The 16199-nt window shown below is 41.2% G+C and overlaps 1 protein-coding gene across 3 annotated transcripts in view; it reads left to right on the plus strand.

Moving 5' to 3' along the window:
* oxr1a (oxidation resistance 1a) overlaps positions 1–16199 on the plus strand; it is a 175809-nt gene that overhangs the window by 21428 nt on the left and 138182 nt on the right. The gene's annotated exons all lie outside the window — the stretch shown is intronic.

Here is a 16199-nt window from a genome sequence, read left to right on the forward strand (position 1 = left end):
CACTTAACAAATCTATGCTAATAGTGTAAACAGCTTCAGCGGGAAATTTAGAAAGCCCAGTTTACAGTAGCCCTCAGTTGTGTGTACATTTTGTATTTTTAATGTGGCGTGTGGTAATGTACGGTCTGCATAAATCATTTATCGCTCTGGCTTTTTCTTGATGTTGAATGGGAGGTAGAAGTGGTCACCTTGCTAAGCTATTATGTAAAATGGTTTAGGTGTCATGAAGCAGAATGTTTTTGGTTCTTTCTCTTAATGTTTCAATCCCGTGTGTTACGCTTCATAGCTCTGGGTTGGTTTACGTTTCTCTTGTGTTGGGTTGATTACTCACAGCAGCTCATTCAGTCTCCCCTCTGAAAGTGCTAATTAATTCCCTTTGAATAATTAATCCCAGGATTTCTAATAGTGCATTTTCAATCGATAAGGTTATAATGTGCAGGCTTGTTTTCAGAGCTTGCAGCTCAATAACCAAGGGAGGTCTTGTGGAGAAATGGCTGCCCCCATGAATGTATTTCTTCAACAGGAAGTGTATCAGTGTATGGCGAAATATCCATGTGGAAAGCCTTTTTCTAGAACAAAAGACAAAGAATTTAATGAGTGAGATGTTTTAAACACAGGACTATTTCATATCTGTCAAAGGATGTGGGTCCTTTTGTTCCTAACACATTACACACTCCATATCAGTATAGATATCCAGCAGGATTCTTTTTTTTATCCCATTAAGCTCTGATTTGTTTACAGTTTCCCTCTAAGTGTTCCTTTAATTTTTTTTAAGCAGTGTATATAACAAGAGTCTTTTTTATCCCATCCATAGTAAAAAACAATATATCACGTAAAAATAAATAAACTGATACTGAATAAAAATAATCTGAAAAGAAAAAAAGGAAAACTGTTTAATAAAATTATCCAAGAGTGCTTCAGTTCAGAGAGGTTCATACAGGTTTAGTTCAGCAGTTCCCAAACACCGGGCCGTTTGGTACCGGGTCGCGAGAGTTGAGGCTCGTGTGTGAAATTTATGGTTTTCAAGGTTTTTATCGTTATTTTATTTTGGCGTTTTTATCATTAGCTCGGTTCCCTGGGTCTTTTCCCGTGTGTTATGACCAAATCTTCTTTTTTTGGTACCGCTACTGGTTTGATTGTGTTGTATTTATCCGCGACACCCTAAAGGCCGGTCCGCGAAAATATTGTCGGGCATAAACCGGTCCGTGGCGCAAAAAAGGTTGGGGATCGCTGGTTTAGTTCAATAAACTGGTCAGGATTGATCAGCTATAACAGCTCTGAAAAAGGTTTTCATCTGAGAACTTTTTGACTTGCATACTACACACAGACTCACTGGTCCCATATGGGAATTAATACTGGTGGCAACAAACCCTGTGATTAGAGATTAGGTCATCGTTTTCTTCTGAAGTCTCGACTTGCACTGAAAAAGAAAAGTTGCCAGTGGCCTGGTAAAATATTGATTACTGCAACATTTTCATTGTCACACTTTGAAATGTAAATTACCAAGATTTTTTTTTTTTTTTTGGACAATGTGTCAGCACGAACGAATGTATTTACAGTGTGAACTTTTTGTTGAGAAGTAAGAAAGCTGTAGGATAATGTGTTGGGCGCTGTCACGTCCACGTGTCTCCTTACACTGTGTCTGATCATCACGCTGTCATTGAGCGGATGATTAAACCAAACCGGCCCTCCGTCTATTGGGAGCTGTGTCAGCACAGTAGATGACACGGATATGCTCGGAATAGCTGTAAAAAAAAAAGATGCCATCTTTAAATTCAAACACTACAAAATCTCATTCACTTTTTTGCTGAATACGAAACAAAGCATTTTTCCTCAGCTAAACTGCTGAACGAGATGTAAAGTGGCTCCTGTGTGCCTGTCAGAGATCCCTGAACGCTTTTGTGGCTTTACTCGTGTGTGTTTTTAATAATGGTTTTCTCCTTTTTTTTTCTTTCACTGAGTCATTTCCAACAGCTGTAATTAAAAAGTTGGCATGCCTGTAAAATGCTTTTATTAAACTCTAATCGCACAGTCATGTTTAAATAGCCGATTACCTTCGATTTTGATGGAGTTAAGAGTGTGCACCAGAGGCAGAGCTGTAAATCCTGAGTGCTTGTGATGGTGTCTTTGCTCAGTGCTCCCTTCTCTGTTTCATTGTTGTAGATAAGCTGAGAGTGCAAAATCTCCACAGCTTGATTGTTTGTGTTTACATATGCTCATTAAAATGCAACTGGAGCGCCGTTAATCTGAGTCTTTCATTCTGGATGGGAACGTTTATGAAGCGACGCACCACAGTTATGAATTTGGGTTACTTATTTAAAATCTGCCATGGTACACATGCTTCATGGAGCTCCATAAAGAGAAGAGCTGCACCTCCTTTGACTTTTTATTATATTTTCTTGGTGGAGACACATGGATATGGCACTCAAACCTCATTTCCTTTTTGGGCCAACTGAACCGGCAGCGAAACCTGTAGCTGTTAGGAACATGTAGCTTACAACAACGACAAAAAAATCTTAATCAAAGTTATTGTTGTCCGTGTGTCATTCACCATATTTCTGTATCTAAGTTTAATGAATCCAGCTAGCTAGTTAACTTATATGGAAATTGCCTTATCAGTTTCCTGCTTGCAGCTTTGATCCACTGATTGCTGATTGGTTTATCATCAATATCTGGGACACCACATCTGTGTGGATATCTGAACAGATCAGAGAGATGCATGGCTAGAGCTTGCATTACTTCTAACAAACAGCCAGTCTGCTTCCTGATTTAGTTCAGAAGGGCAAGTGAGGGATAACCAACACACATCCAAAGAATGTGTATATAAGTCAGCTGTACATCACTTTGCCAATTGGTAGTTGACTGATTGTCCAATTGGTGCTTAAAAGCAGTGTCAGTAAATATGTTTTATGGGCAGAAGGCACAATGGCCATGTACTATTAGTGTATTTGTAATTGTTTAACGCAAACAGAAGCGTCCTTTTCCTGTTTTTTTCCGGTTTAAAACAAAATAATGCAATTCTGTATTATTAATCCGCAGCATCCCTCCCATGATTGCTTTCGTCGGAAATGGTGTGTGCAGCCTCAGGGCATAGCTGCATGCACTGCGCATACAATATATTGGCATTCATCAGTTGTTGTACAGACTATGGCCAGTTGGAAAGTTTTGCATATCAATGAATCCTGTTTTTAAAAAAAAGGGAAAAAAGTGAATACACATCAGTTTTCTATTATGATCATTTCAGAGCTTCAGAATAAGTACAACCCTTTTTGTAGCAACCTTTGCACAGAAGTCTTACGTTTCGTACTTTGTCTATTTTTGTCTTTTCTCCAAGCAAAAAAGGTTTCATGCATGACTCCTGCCTGCAGTTAGTAGAACTAGTGTAGGTGGAAAAGGGCTTTTGCTACCATGTTTCTGGCTTTTTTTAAAATTATTTATTTAAGGCTGCCTCATCTTTGTAACTTTTCACATCTAAATGTCATCAGTAGGGATACACACACTCGAAAGGTAACAATAAAATTAGGCTTCTGCTCTCACACTTGCTCACATATTAATGACAAACATTTATTTATGTGAATCATGTGAATCTGTTTGCAGTACATTCTCTTAAAAACAGCAGAGCCTTAGCTTGATCCCAGGAGTCACTTAGTATTATTATCCCGGGCTGTGGAGGTGTTGACTGTCACAAGGCCCGCCCTTGGTTGTCAGTCATGTCAGGTCATCATTTCAAGCTGCCTTCCAGGTTTTTTTTTTGGTTTTTTTTTTTTCAGAAACTGCCGGGATGGGAACAGGAAGTAAGTGTCAGTGCTGGCGGTAGCACACACAGAGATCTCGGAGAGACAACATGACACAACCGGACCTCTAATTGCTTTCAGTGGGAGCTGCAATGAAATTACCCCAGTATGAGTTGGACTGGTTAAAGGCAAAATGGCTAACCTGAAGAGATATTTGCCAAATCTGTCCACACATTTCCCAGAAGTTAAAGAATGAATACAGCGCTGTGGTTTGGTCGGGAAGTGTGCCAAATATACTGTGTGGGACGTCACGTTACGGTGACACATCGTGGAAAGATGCTTGCCTGGGTGGCACTGTCACTCGGTGACTCATGACAAACAATTCCAAACAATAAAGAAAGTAAACACCTTTATTATTACCTGCCACACCACACACTCTCTCATTGTATGCACAGTTTGCCCTTGACAAACTTTTGTACAGTGATGACAGGACTGAACCTCTATCCTCATTCAAGTATATATATAAAGCATGCCTCATTCATGCCTCGTCATGTTAGTTAAGCTTGTAATGACTTGCTGGCAATGATATACTTAACCAGATGTCTCAGCTGACATTGACCCCCTGATGAATCTTGACCTTTATAAGGAGAAATTGTCGGCTGACTGTAGGTAGCTCCAAACTTTTGATCGACATAAAAGGAGCTTGCACTCGATTACTTAAGTATGCAGGGGAAGAGAATGGCGAGGGAAGTAGAGTGCATGCAGGGATGTGTTAACCCCCCATAAAGGCCTGCTGATCCAATCACGATTTACAGGCTGCCACCCTGATGCTGCACACTGACTCTCCTTGGACTGACCTTGAAAAATGTTGCAACAGTGTGTCTGTGAGTCACTCATTCAGGCATCATCCATGTTTTGCTTTGAGGACTCGGTAATGTAATTTACATCAGGTTGGACTGTACGTGATTGATTGACTTGAATACTAAGTGAGTTTGTGTATTTAATTATACTGTAACCTGGCCAGTGGAAAATAGTGTTTTATAAATGGCTTGAAGCTGTCCATTATAATCAAATTACAGGACGCCACAGTGGCTCCAGTCAGCATTTTAACTCAGGCGGCTGTGCAGTAAGCAAAACATTGTTTCTACTTTGTTCTATAGTCTTTTGCTTTTTAACACAAATTTTAATTTGTTAATCTTATCTTAGTAGTTGTACTCGTGATTCTTTTCACCTAATATAAAACTGTACTCACAGCTTTGAAGTCAGACTGGAGGAAAAACAAGAATGGTCAGACAGTAACAAAACCAGTAAATAAGCCTTTAGGTTGGTCAGATGACAAAAAAAAGAAATCTTACATCACCAAAGATCAGTATAGGCTCCTGTTTCACCTTTGAAGGCTCCCAGTAGCATGAAATAGGGCTGTGCGATATGACCAAAATCTCATATCCTGATATAAGACATCTATCGTCCCGATAATGATATAAATCACAAAAATGTAACATTTTCTGTAAATTCTGTGAATCTCGGGCAGCTCGTCTTGCAGGAAGTGTTTCCAGCTGGGCGTCATGTACCTGGAGTCGAGTGTTTTAACCGATGCATTAAACTATACATTTTTAGACATAAGTTGTAACGGCCGCCGTTTTCTTTGTAAGTATTTATTACACGGCGTGCTGCGGGGAAAAGCCTGTTCTAACGTCTAAGGTTTATTTTTTAGCACCTGGCGGCTCTCATCTGCACACTCTTTCACATGATTCAGTTTATTTTGAAAAGTCTCAACAGGATCTTGAACTTTATTGTGAAAGGTTTATGTGGAAAATAAACAAGCGGACACGCGATGGTTTTACCATCATTGTTGCTAACGACAAATAAAAACAGTCGCTTGTCCGTCCGTAGTGTGGTTATATTAAATATAAGAGAAAGAGAGAACTTTAAGAAATTCATATAGCCACTACAGTGACCATCAAAACGATGAAAAAATATTGCCGTAAAGTTTATTTTGCGACACCACGAAATAAACGATAGCGTAAAATGAAACGATAGACGTTTTTATATCGTCATCTGATATATATCGTTATATCAAACAGCCCTACCATGAAATACCGTTCATTCCACATCAGCTTAAAACCTTTCTTTTTGTTATAGTTAAGGCTGGATCAGGTGACATTGAACCCACTTCGTTATGCTGCAATAGGCCAAGGCCGCATGAGTGCTTCCTTTTTCACTCACTATGTGTTTATACTCCACTCTGCATTTAACCATCAGTTATTATTCATCTCTGGCTCCACAGTGTATCTTTGTCCTGTCTGAGCCTGATTCTGCTGGAGGTTTCTTTCTTCCCACTGTCGGCATGTGCTTGCTTATAGCAGGTCGTCTATATATATTATGTGCTATATAACTAAAATTGAATAGCAGTTGATTTGAATAGATGTACAACACTGCTTCCCTTTGCAATGAGAGATTATTGCCAAAGCTACATGCAGAATTACTCCTTATATCTACAGTGTAGCACACTATAGTTACTGTCTACCACAGTTTTTTTGCCTGTGAATTGGAAATTTATGTACCTCCAAAGAGCCTTTAAAAATTTCTCTCATGAAGTGAAAAAGTCAAACCCATTAATTTGCCTTTGGTAACTAAATGTCACTTTTTGTAGATGTGGAAAATTACAGTCTTGCGACAGTGCACCTGTCAGCGATGGTGATTAGTGTTAGAGAGAAGCAGAGAGTGAGCAATCATGTGTTTATAGCGCACAACTGATTTCCTGAGCACAGCATTACACTGTCATGGTGATAGAAACATTTAACTGGTGATATGAGATTCACTCGCAAACAAAGTTTAATTACTACAGTGGGCATACCGACTTTTTATGTCAGTATTGTGACCCATATAACCAGGTATATAGTCACAATGCAACACACAGACTCTGTGATGTAAATAAAGATTCTTCGCTGGTGCAGCCGCGTTGGCGGTTAATGACAAAAAATTTCATCTGTTGAGGAATCAAATCAAAGGTAGCTGTCAGGTTTTTGATGTCAGCCTCTAATTGATAAAAGACAAGCGTTTCTCTCCAGACTTGCCATTTAGCTCTGATGTCGAGCCATCAAACAGGGCGTAATCCATCTTAGAAAAGGCTCAGACAGATGTAAAGCTCAGAAGATCAGAATGCAGTGCAGACGTGTTGCCTTTTAAGTGACAGTCAATAAACCTCAAACTTGGTATGAACTCTCACGGTAATGAAGTGCACTCTAGTGACACTAAAAACACTGCATCTGCTATTCAAGTCTGTGAGAACACTGTGGATACAATCAGCGTTTTGTCTGGAGACGCCCCAGTTAGCCTTTACCTGCACTGCTTAGTCGGAGAGTGCCGATGGCAGCAGCATTTTGATCAGGGAGCTTCCGATGCAGCAGATCGTGGACATAGGAAGTGACAGCATCAGTAATAGAGACTGAGGACTACTAAACTCTGCAGCAAAGTGATGAGGAGTTGGATTTCTGCTGACACAGGGAAGAGGGTTGGATCAAATGTCAAGGAACGCATTAATTCTCCTGTTTTTTCTTTTTTTGTTTTTTTCCCCCCGTGGGCCTGCACAAAGTAAGACTGCATGAATATGAAGGAAAAAGGTCTTGTGTGTGTGTGTGTGTGTGTGTGTGTGTGTGTGTGTGTGTGTGTGTGCCACTGAATGTGCCCCACAAACTATCTACATGTTCTCAGATATGCTAAATGTCACAGAAAGCGCGTCTGTACATTATCAGGAGTTAAACTGTATTATCATCTTTTCATTAACTGATGATATTAAATGTCACTCAGTGTTATCTTCCACATCGCCTTGTCTGCACAACTCACTTTCTCTGTATAATGAGAGCTTTGTTCAGCCTAACTTCTCTTATTGACTGAAGCCAGTGGTCGATTTAACCATCGATTTTACATGCAATTTGAAGAGAGTTTGTTGCATTCTGTCTGCAGACGAATTTGGTCAAGTGATGGTCGATAATCAGTGGCCAGAGATCAAGTCACATCCCTTCTCACGTGCCGAGCATTACGGCCGCCGGACTGGATCACAGTCTGTCAGGCTTGACGACAACATGGCGCTTTCTGTCGTGCTTGAAGGTTAGAGCTTACTGAGTGTCGCCTACTAAAATCCCAGCCTCGTGTGCTGCACCACACAGCTGCCATGACGAGGGCAGATGTACATTGTGGTTGTCTAAAACACATGGCCTTGGTCCCTTTTGGAGTGCACTCTATTACTCTGAAAACTGGTTGTGTCCTCCTGCTTTAGACACTATTAGGCTTAGATTGGTGTTCTTTGAGTTCAAATAGCTAAAGTGGCTGTGGCCTTTTCTAGACTATTATTTAGAGGAATGGTGACCTTATTAAAGAGTACAGCTAGTATAATTTGGGTTTTCATCAGATGTGTGCTTTAGTGTTGTGTGGAGAAAGGCTGTAAAGTTGTTGTAGTACATGTGCATGCAGAACAAAAAATAAAAACCCAAAACAAGACTAAATATGATTTATTTGGCAGGTCAATTGCAGTTACTCAAACATCAACCTTAAAGTTGATGTAAATCATTTTTTAGAGGAATTAAATTGAAGCAAATATGTTGTCCTCATAAATATACATTTAATATTGTGTAATTATGTCTACCAACAAATTTATGTATGCTAATGAACTTAATGAATTAAAAATACATGTGAGCGGTTTCCAGTTTGTCATCGTGCCCCACCATCTTTAATGCAGTGGCTGAGATGAATATCGCCGTTCCGCCTAATTGACTTTTATGTATATAGTCCTATACATAGCACACCAAAAGTGCAGGAAAAGAGAGCTTAGAGACGTTTGTTTGCCATGGAGGCAAATTTAATTTGTGTCTGCAACTTTTAACTCAAGATAAGAAGGATCATACCTATGTTTCATCATCTGCAAAGGGGTCCCCTTCACCAAGGAAGGGAAAACACAAAGAAGACAATGCAATTAATGCTGTAACTCTTACTCCTCACCTCAAGCTGTATCTCCTTAACTGAAGCCAAGGTTCCAATACACAAAAATGTGCATAAATTCTGATATTGTCTAGAAATGCCAACTTCCTGTCTCTGGACAGCTGGTTGAACCACAATAACAGCTGGTTATAAGCTAACATTATGCCAATTTTAGGCTCGAGTGTCCTAAAGATCACATTTCCCTCTGATAACCAGTGTGATTACGTTAATAGTCCAGAAATGTTACATGGATTTCAAAGAAAGTTCCAGTAATTCTGGCTAACAGTGGCTAACAGCTGCTAACAGCAGCAAAAACAGCAGTGCTTCCACACAAAAAAGTTCAGGATATTCTCAACTACTCACCTCTGTCTTGCTGTCATTGAACAGTTTCACTGACTCATTGATTTGCATCATACTGGTTCCATAAAGTTTTACGGAGTAAACAGATCTGGTCACATATTGACAGCTGAGGTAAACAGTACTGACAGCCCACCCTCACTACAGATGAATGACAGCCAAAGTAGTCTGTCATACAGCAGCCACTGTAACTACGATTAAGAGAGGTAAGAAAACAGATTTTACTTGATTGCGTCTAGTGGTGAGATTTTACACACTGTACCTTTAATTTCCACCCACCGTAAATTACAACCAAATTTAGATAAAGCAGAGATATTGTTTTTTTGTTTTTTTTTTAAATTCATACTACATAAGCCACCATGTGACTATGGCTACCACCGACTAAAAGACCACCCTTCTGGTAACACAACTAAAGGTTAGGCTCTTTATGGGACTAAGCATAACATGCTCATAGAGCTGGAGTTGTATCAAGTCACTTGAGTTGTTTTTGTAGCTGATATCTGTACCTAATGTTCCCAAAGAACATTTCAAACACCCGTTTAAGATTCCGATTCACAAGGTCCCGAATTGATTCGATCTACGATTCGATTCAATTCGATTTAAATCTGGGAAATTTTGCCTCAGACAGTCAGAAATACTATAATTCAGATCAGTACATTTACATATTTTTGTATCTATAAAAAGGAAGCTGACACTCGCAAGACTTTATCAAAGGTGTGAGCATCACAGCAGATGCCTTTGTGTCAAAGTAGCTGAAGATAAAACACAGAAAAACATGAAGGTGATTTTCCTGGCCTGGATTTTATAAAAATATTCTGCAGTAGATCAAAAACGAAAGAAAATCATTAATCAACATATGAACATTACCTCTGAAGTTACAGCACACAGCTAAGCGTTTTGCATTTTGCATAATTTTAAAAAGTTAAAATTTGTTCAGAAGCCTATTGAACAGCAGAAATGAGGCTTTCTTTTCGGAAGTAAGTAAAAGGGAAAAAAACAGCGTCCGACAGCGCTGTAAACAATGGTAGACTTGTGCATAACAAGCAAGCGAATAATTCAGAAAACAGATTTTTAGACGGGAAACTGTTCTTGAAGTATACAGAGAAAGCGAGAGAGAGAGAGAGAGAGAGAAAGCTGTGCATGAAGTGTGGTGGAAGCAAAACAGCAAAAGTCAGAGGGAATTCATGACAATGTTTATGTGAAGCGTAGTTTGGATCTTCTTTTGCTGCTGGCTCGGTCAATAATGTTTGGAGAGAGATAAAACTAACAGCTTTAGAATCGCAAAAAGGGCGTAAACACAAAGCTGTCGGCTTTCAGCCCCGACCGTGTCCGTGCCGTCGGGTGAGAAAGGCGACATCTCACTGATTCTGATCCGTCGGCGGGTCCGCGCTTTGTGTTTACATCTTAGTGCAGAATCTGTGTACCTGCTCTCATTTGCTGTTTTAGCTGTTTGGTGGTTCTTGAAATTTTGTGACGTTTAACCTGAGATTCTGGCGTTTCAGGCAAAATAAATTAATATTAAAAAAATCTATTCAGGATTTTAATGAATCTATATCAAGTTATCCAAGCCAGAATCGATTTTAATCGATAAATCGATAATCAAAACCCACCCCTAGTACTTATAAGTAGAGCAGGGCGATATGGCCAAAAATATTTATCACGATATATATTTGAAAATTTGCGATAACGATATAACTGATGATATAATTGATGCGAGACAAAATACAACTTTACTAGCGCGGGAATGTCCCGCCAATTTCCGCAGGTGAGGTCACTGAGGCAGTTAAACAACTCCTTGGTGGCAGAGCCCCTGGTGTTGATGAGGTCCGCCCCGAGTTCCTGAAGGCTCTGGACGTTGTAGGGCTCTCCTGGTTGACACGCCTCTACAATGTTGCGTGGAGATCAGGGGCAGTACCCCTGGACTGGCAGACCGGGGGGTTGGTGGTCCCCATCTTTAAGAAGGGGGACCGGAGGGTGTGTTCCAACTACACGGGGATCACACTCCTCAGCCTCCCTGGGAAAGTCTATGCCAGGGTGCTGGAAAGGAGAGTTCGTCCGCTAGTCGAACTTCAGATACAGGAGGAACAATGCGGTTTTCGTCCTGGTCGCGGAACACTGGACCAGCTCTTTATCCTCTCAAGGATACTTGAGTGCGCATGGGAGTTTGCCCAACCAGTCTACATGTGTTTTGTGGACTTGGAGAAGGCATTCGACCGTGTCCCTCGGGGTGTCCTGTGGGAGGTGCTGCGGGAATATGGGGTGTCTGGCCCGTTGCTACGGGCCATTAGATCCCTATACAACCGTTGCAAGAGCTTGGTTCGCATTGCCGGCAATAAGTCGGACTCGTTCCCGGTGGGTGAGGGGCTCCGCCAGGGCTGCCCTTTGTCACCGATTCTGTTCATAATTTTTATGGACAGGATTTCTAGGTGCAGCCAAGTGGCGGAGGGCTTTCACTTCAGTGGCCTCAGAATCTCATCTCTGCTTTTCGCGGATGATGTGGTTCTGTTGGCTTCATTGGGTGAAGGCCTCCAGCTCGCACTGGAACGGTTCGCAGCCGACTGTGAAGCAGCGGGAATGAGGATCAGCACCTCCAAATCTGAGGCCATGGTTCTCAGCCGAAAAAGGGTGGAGTGCCCACTCCGGGTCGGGGATGAGTTCCTGCCCCACGTGGAGGAGTTCAAGTATCTCGGGGTCTTGTTCGCGAGTGATGGGAGAAGGGAGCCGGAGATCGACAGACGGATTGGTGCATGTTCTACAAAAAAAAAAAGTGCTTTGTTGTGTATCTGACGGACAAACACCAAACCAGTTCCACATCACTGAAGTGGCACCATTTTTACAAACCAATTCTTGTTCATCCGCTTCACTCAACAATCCGCTTTCCCCCTTCTCATTCTCCGTTGCCGTGGTGCTTTTTCGGCCATGTGCGTATGAAAACAAAGGCACTGCGCATGTGAGTTTTACCCACATTCTATCGCGATATTTCATTTTCTTATCGTTGCCTAACATTGTACCGGTATTACCGTGAACGGTATAATATGGCCCAGCCCTACTTATAAGCTTTATCAACAGTGGCAACAATTCTACTTCAAACTTTTTTTAAATGAAGTGTTATAAACATGATCTTATTATGTATCCAATTTCATGGTGCATAGTCACCACTTGGCATAGAGAAATTTGCCACACAAAACAGCTACTGCGACATGTGAGTAATTGTCTCAACCTGGCCACGCCTTTATAAAATGTGGCTGCATGAGGAAACCATGAAGGAAGCTCTTGGTGCATGTGCATTAGAGAGAGAATGTAAGACCTGCTGGTTGAATTGGCATACTTCCTGTTTGCTTTACACACATGAGCAGGATCATAAAGAAAAGTCATAACGCAGCTTTAGACGATCCAAATGCTACTGAACTCGTAAAAGGGTCACTGAATCACAGAGGGATGCCTTTTCCATTACATTTAGTCATCTGAGCCTTTGTCAATATGAAGATATTAAGTGCAGCTTTTAACGTTAATTATAGTTTTTAAGTCTGAAAATGTGGAAAGTGCATTTCATCGAGCCCAAAAATGTCAAGTCCAAACCCCTGAGATATTAGACAAGTTGCTGCTCTCTTTGGTGCCTTTTTGTATTGCTGTGTCTCGCTGTCAGCTGTGTAAACCGGGCTAACGTGTCAGAAATTCAGGGCTTTTATTGATGCTTTTTCAGGATGAATTCAGTCTATACATCACTGGAGGCTAGCGGTGCATCTATTCATAACATGTCTGTTACCCAGCGTTCTCGGGCAGTAATCAACATGAGTGTTAGAAATTAGATGTAGCACCATCCAAAATGATTGTCCTGACTTCATAAAGCTTCACATCAACACTCAGAAACATCCTAAAGGTCATTGTTTTTAGGATCTGACGTGTTTTGTTGTGGTATTTGTGGTATTTGTTCCATTCTCCTCCTCCACCTCGCCTCAGTTTTCCACCCCAACACTTGTCAGTCATTTTGATGTACTGCTGTCTACCTCTAGCTCGGGGCTATTAATCGACAAAAAAAAGAAAGAAAAGAAAACAGAGATGTTCAGTGTATTTTTTTTGTTTTTAACATGTACACTCAGTCACGTGTTCCTCCTTGCTGCTTTATCTTGTTGTTGTTGTGACCTTTCTGTGCTTGACAGCTGGAACAACAGCAAACACGCATATAGACGCGTGACTTATGATATAAAACACGACCTGATATTTAAATACCGGAGTTGGTGCGTTTTTTAGCTTTGTGAGAAGGAAGAAAGAAACTGCTTTATCCACAGGACTCCTAATCAGTCAAAATGTATTGCTTCACATATCAGATCAATGTACGGAGGTCGAATGTCACCTAGTGAAATTGGTGAAAGTGAGCCTCCGGGCCATGGGCACCAGCTAATGAAATTTTGATGCAGCTTTATTTAGAACTATTTTAGAGGATTACATTCCAGGCTCCATTTCCAACTTCAAAGATGAGCTTTCACCACCGCTGGGGGTAGCGAGCCTAATGTCACCGCTTCTTGCGATAGGAAAGTTCCACACAGTTTTGTGCTCGAGTTCTGTCATTCAGAATGCTTTCAAGTGATCGCTTCTAATCTGACTCATTTTAGTTTTCACTCATTTCCCGCTTTGCTTTGTTAATCCATGAAGTGGGATGCGCAGCGGACTTGTGTGTGGCTCTCTCGATTAGATTAGATTAGATTAGCGCTTTCATCACTCAGGGCCAGATGAGCGATAGACAGACAGAGAGGGATGGAGTGACTGGAGTGGTGGTGGGTTTTAAAGAACTGCCAGCTATGCCACAGAATAAACACTTCACTATGTACAATGTGTATATTTGATGCTGATGATTCTGCTAATATGCAGTAATATCCCAGAACTAATGTAACTGGTTGTATTTTTTGGTTGTCTTAGTGTGCTGGGTGTGTATAGATAGAAGCTCTGTTAACTCAAGTCTGCCACATCTGATCTTTCTGTTGGTTTACAAGTCACCCCAGGTGGCACATTTTCTGGAAGAGGAAGGCAGGGCATTGATATAAATAAATATGATAGCAATCATTTGGAAACCACACGGTCACCAACTTGTTTTCTTCAAATGAGAAGTGGAGTTATCAGCTAATGCTAGCTAGCTAGATTAACAAGGTGTATCAATGATACCTGCAAATTGGAGCTTTTTCCTTCCTTCAACTGGTCCCTTTTGGGGTCACCACAGCCAATCATCTGCCTCCACCTCACCCTATTCCTTACAGCCTTCTCTGCCACACCAACCCTCTGCATGTCCTCCATCATTACATCCATGAACTTTCTCTTCGATCTTCCTTTTTTCTTTCTGCCTGGCAGCTTCTTTTTCAGCAACCTGTGTTCACAACGTACGGGACTGTTGTTAACATCTTGGTGTAGAAATCCCAGCACACCTCCAGGGGCAGCTAAAGGGGGACCGACACAATATTACGCAGATGGTCATAATGTTATGTCTGATCAGTGTATGTTGTAGTGCAGTGTAAGTAAACGACACCAACAATGGCTTTTGTAGTGCCGTTACAGTTGAAGTAACAAGATAAAAACTGTACAGAGTACTTAATATTTTCTCATTTTAAACAAGTCATGGGAAAGTAAGTATTCAACTTAGTTGAATATACTTGAACACGAGTCTCATTTGCTTGTTAAAATCAAGCAAACTTAAAAAAAAGGGTGCTTAGATGCTGTATTAGTTTGGGCCCAGTGTTGTGTCCATTTGCTTATAATTGTAATACTTGATTAAAAAAAAAACTCATGGTGGCTAAAGTGCTGAGGAGCGATATCTCTGCTACAGCGATAGTTTAAAATGAGTGACGGCAGCGAACGTCATACACCTTCCTTACTTCTCTTGACGAATTCTTCCTTTTCCCCCCTTCTTTCTCTCTTTACCTCCTTGGTGGATGGATAGCTTGCAGCTTAGCTGGGTGCAGCAACTGGCGCCCGAGGAGATTGCTGACCTGGGGTGAATGCCTAAGAAGAGTCAAATTAAGGTTTTATTCCATTACTCACATGGAAACACCAGCAGCGACAGCAGTTCTCAATGTCATCCAGAGGGTAAATGCTACTTAATCGGGGTGGGGGGGACAAAAATGTGCACAGCCACATCCCTGTGTAGCACGGCCGTACAAATTTACATATGGAGGGGTTGTTTTTTTCCGTTACTATTAGAATTTTTTGTGATGTGTGCAGCAGCTCTCTATTATGTCATGCAGACAGGCCGGGCCAGCGGTAGCCAGCGAGCAGCAGAGAGAGCACCTCTGGGTGGTTGGATGTGTTTTGTTGAGCACGGTAATTCAGTGTCCCTCTGCTTCAAAGAGACAATGCTTCTGTGACCGTGCAGCCTTTTTCTGTCTAGGCTTTTATCCTTGTGGCCCATATTACTCCATATCTTATATAAGGACAGATTATAGGAAATAAATAAATAACTAAGACAAAACACTCGTCCAGACAAAAGGGCTTCAAACAGCCAGCAGTTTGGAGCCAGATATGCAGCTTGTACGCTTATCTTCCTCTGAAGTTGCATCTAACTCAATTTGCTGACTGCTGTGACATTTTTGTGATCATGGAAAAGTGCAGCAGCTGAATTTATTGTCGCCGGGCCTCTGTTTTTTATTTATTTATTTATTTTTTGATGAATGCGCATTGAGCACATCCTTTTCTGGCAGCAGGCATTAAAACTTGAATGATCTCATTTTTTTTTTTTTCCGCTCTCTGAAGCCGACAGACCCACAATGGCATCTGCACTGAGGACGGCATCGAGGACCCAAAGCTGTTAAAACAGAGGGCTTTGCTTTATGACTATAGAATGGAGCAAGGTGTGTCATAAATGTAGGGATCATTTGCTCGTAAAAATAGCATAACTGTCGTATGTACCTAAGTGGGAATTTCACACGAGAACAGATGTTACTCATCCAAACTAGAACATTTTCATATATGGCATGGCAATAAAACAGTCCATTATGTTATGTTAAGCTGATCTTCATAACAGAGGACTTCATTTAGAGGCCACTCATACTCATGCACTGTGTCCCCTTTGCAGTCATCCACTCGTAGAGCAAAATGTGTGAGTCACACACAACAAGCTTACCAACTTTAGGTACTGTAGAGCAC

Source organism: Astatotilapia calliptera, chromosome 11, assembly GCF_900246225.1.
Source record: "Astatotilapia calliptera chromosome 11, fAstCal1.2, whole genome shotgun sequence".
Classification (NCBI taxonomy): Eukaryota; Metazoa; Chordata; class Actinopteri; order Cichliformes; family Cichlidae; genus Astatotilapia; species Astatotilapia calliptera.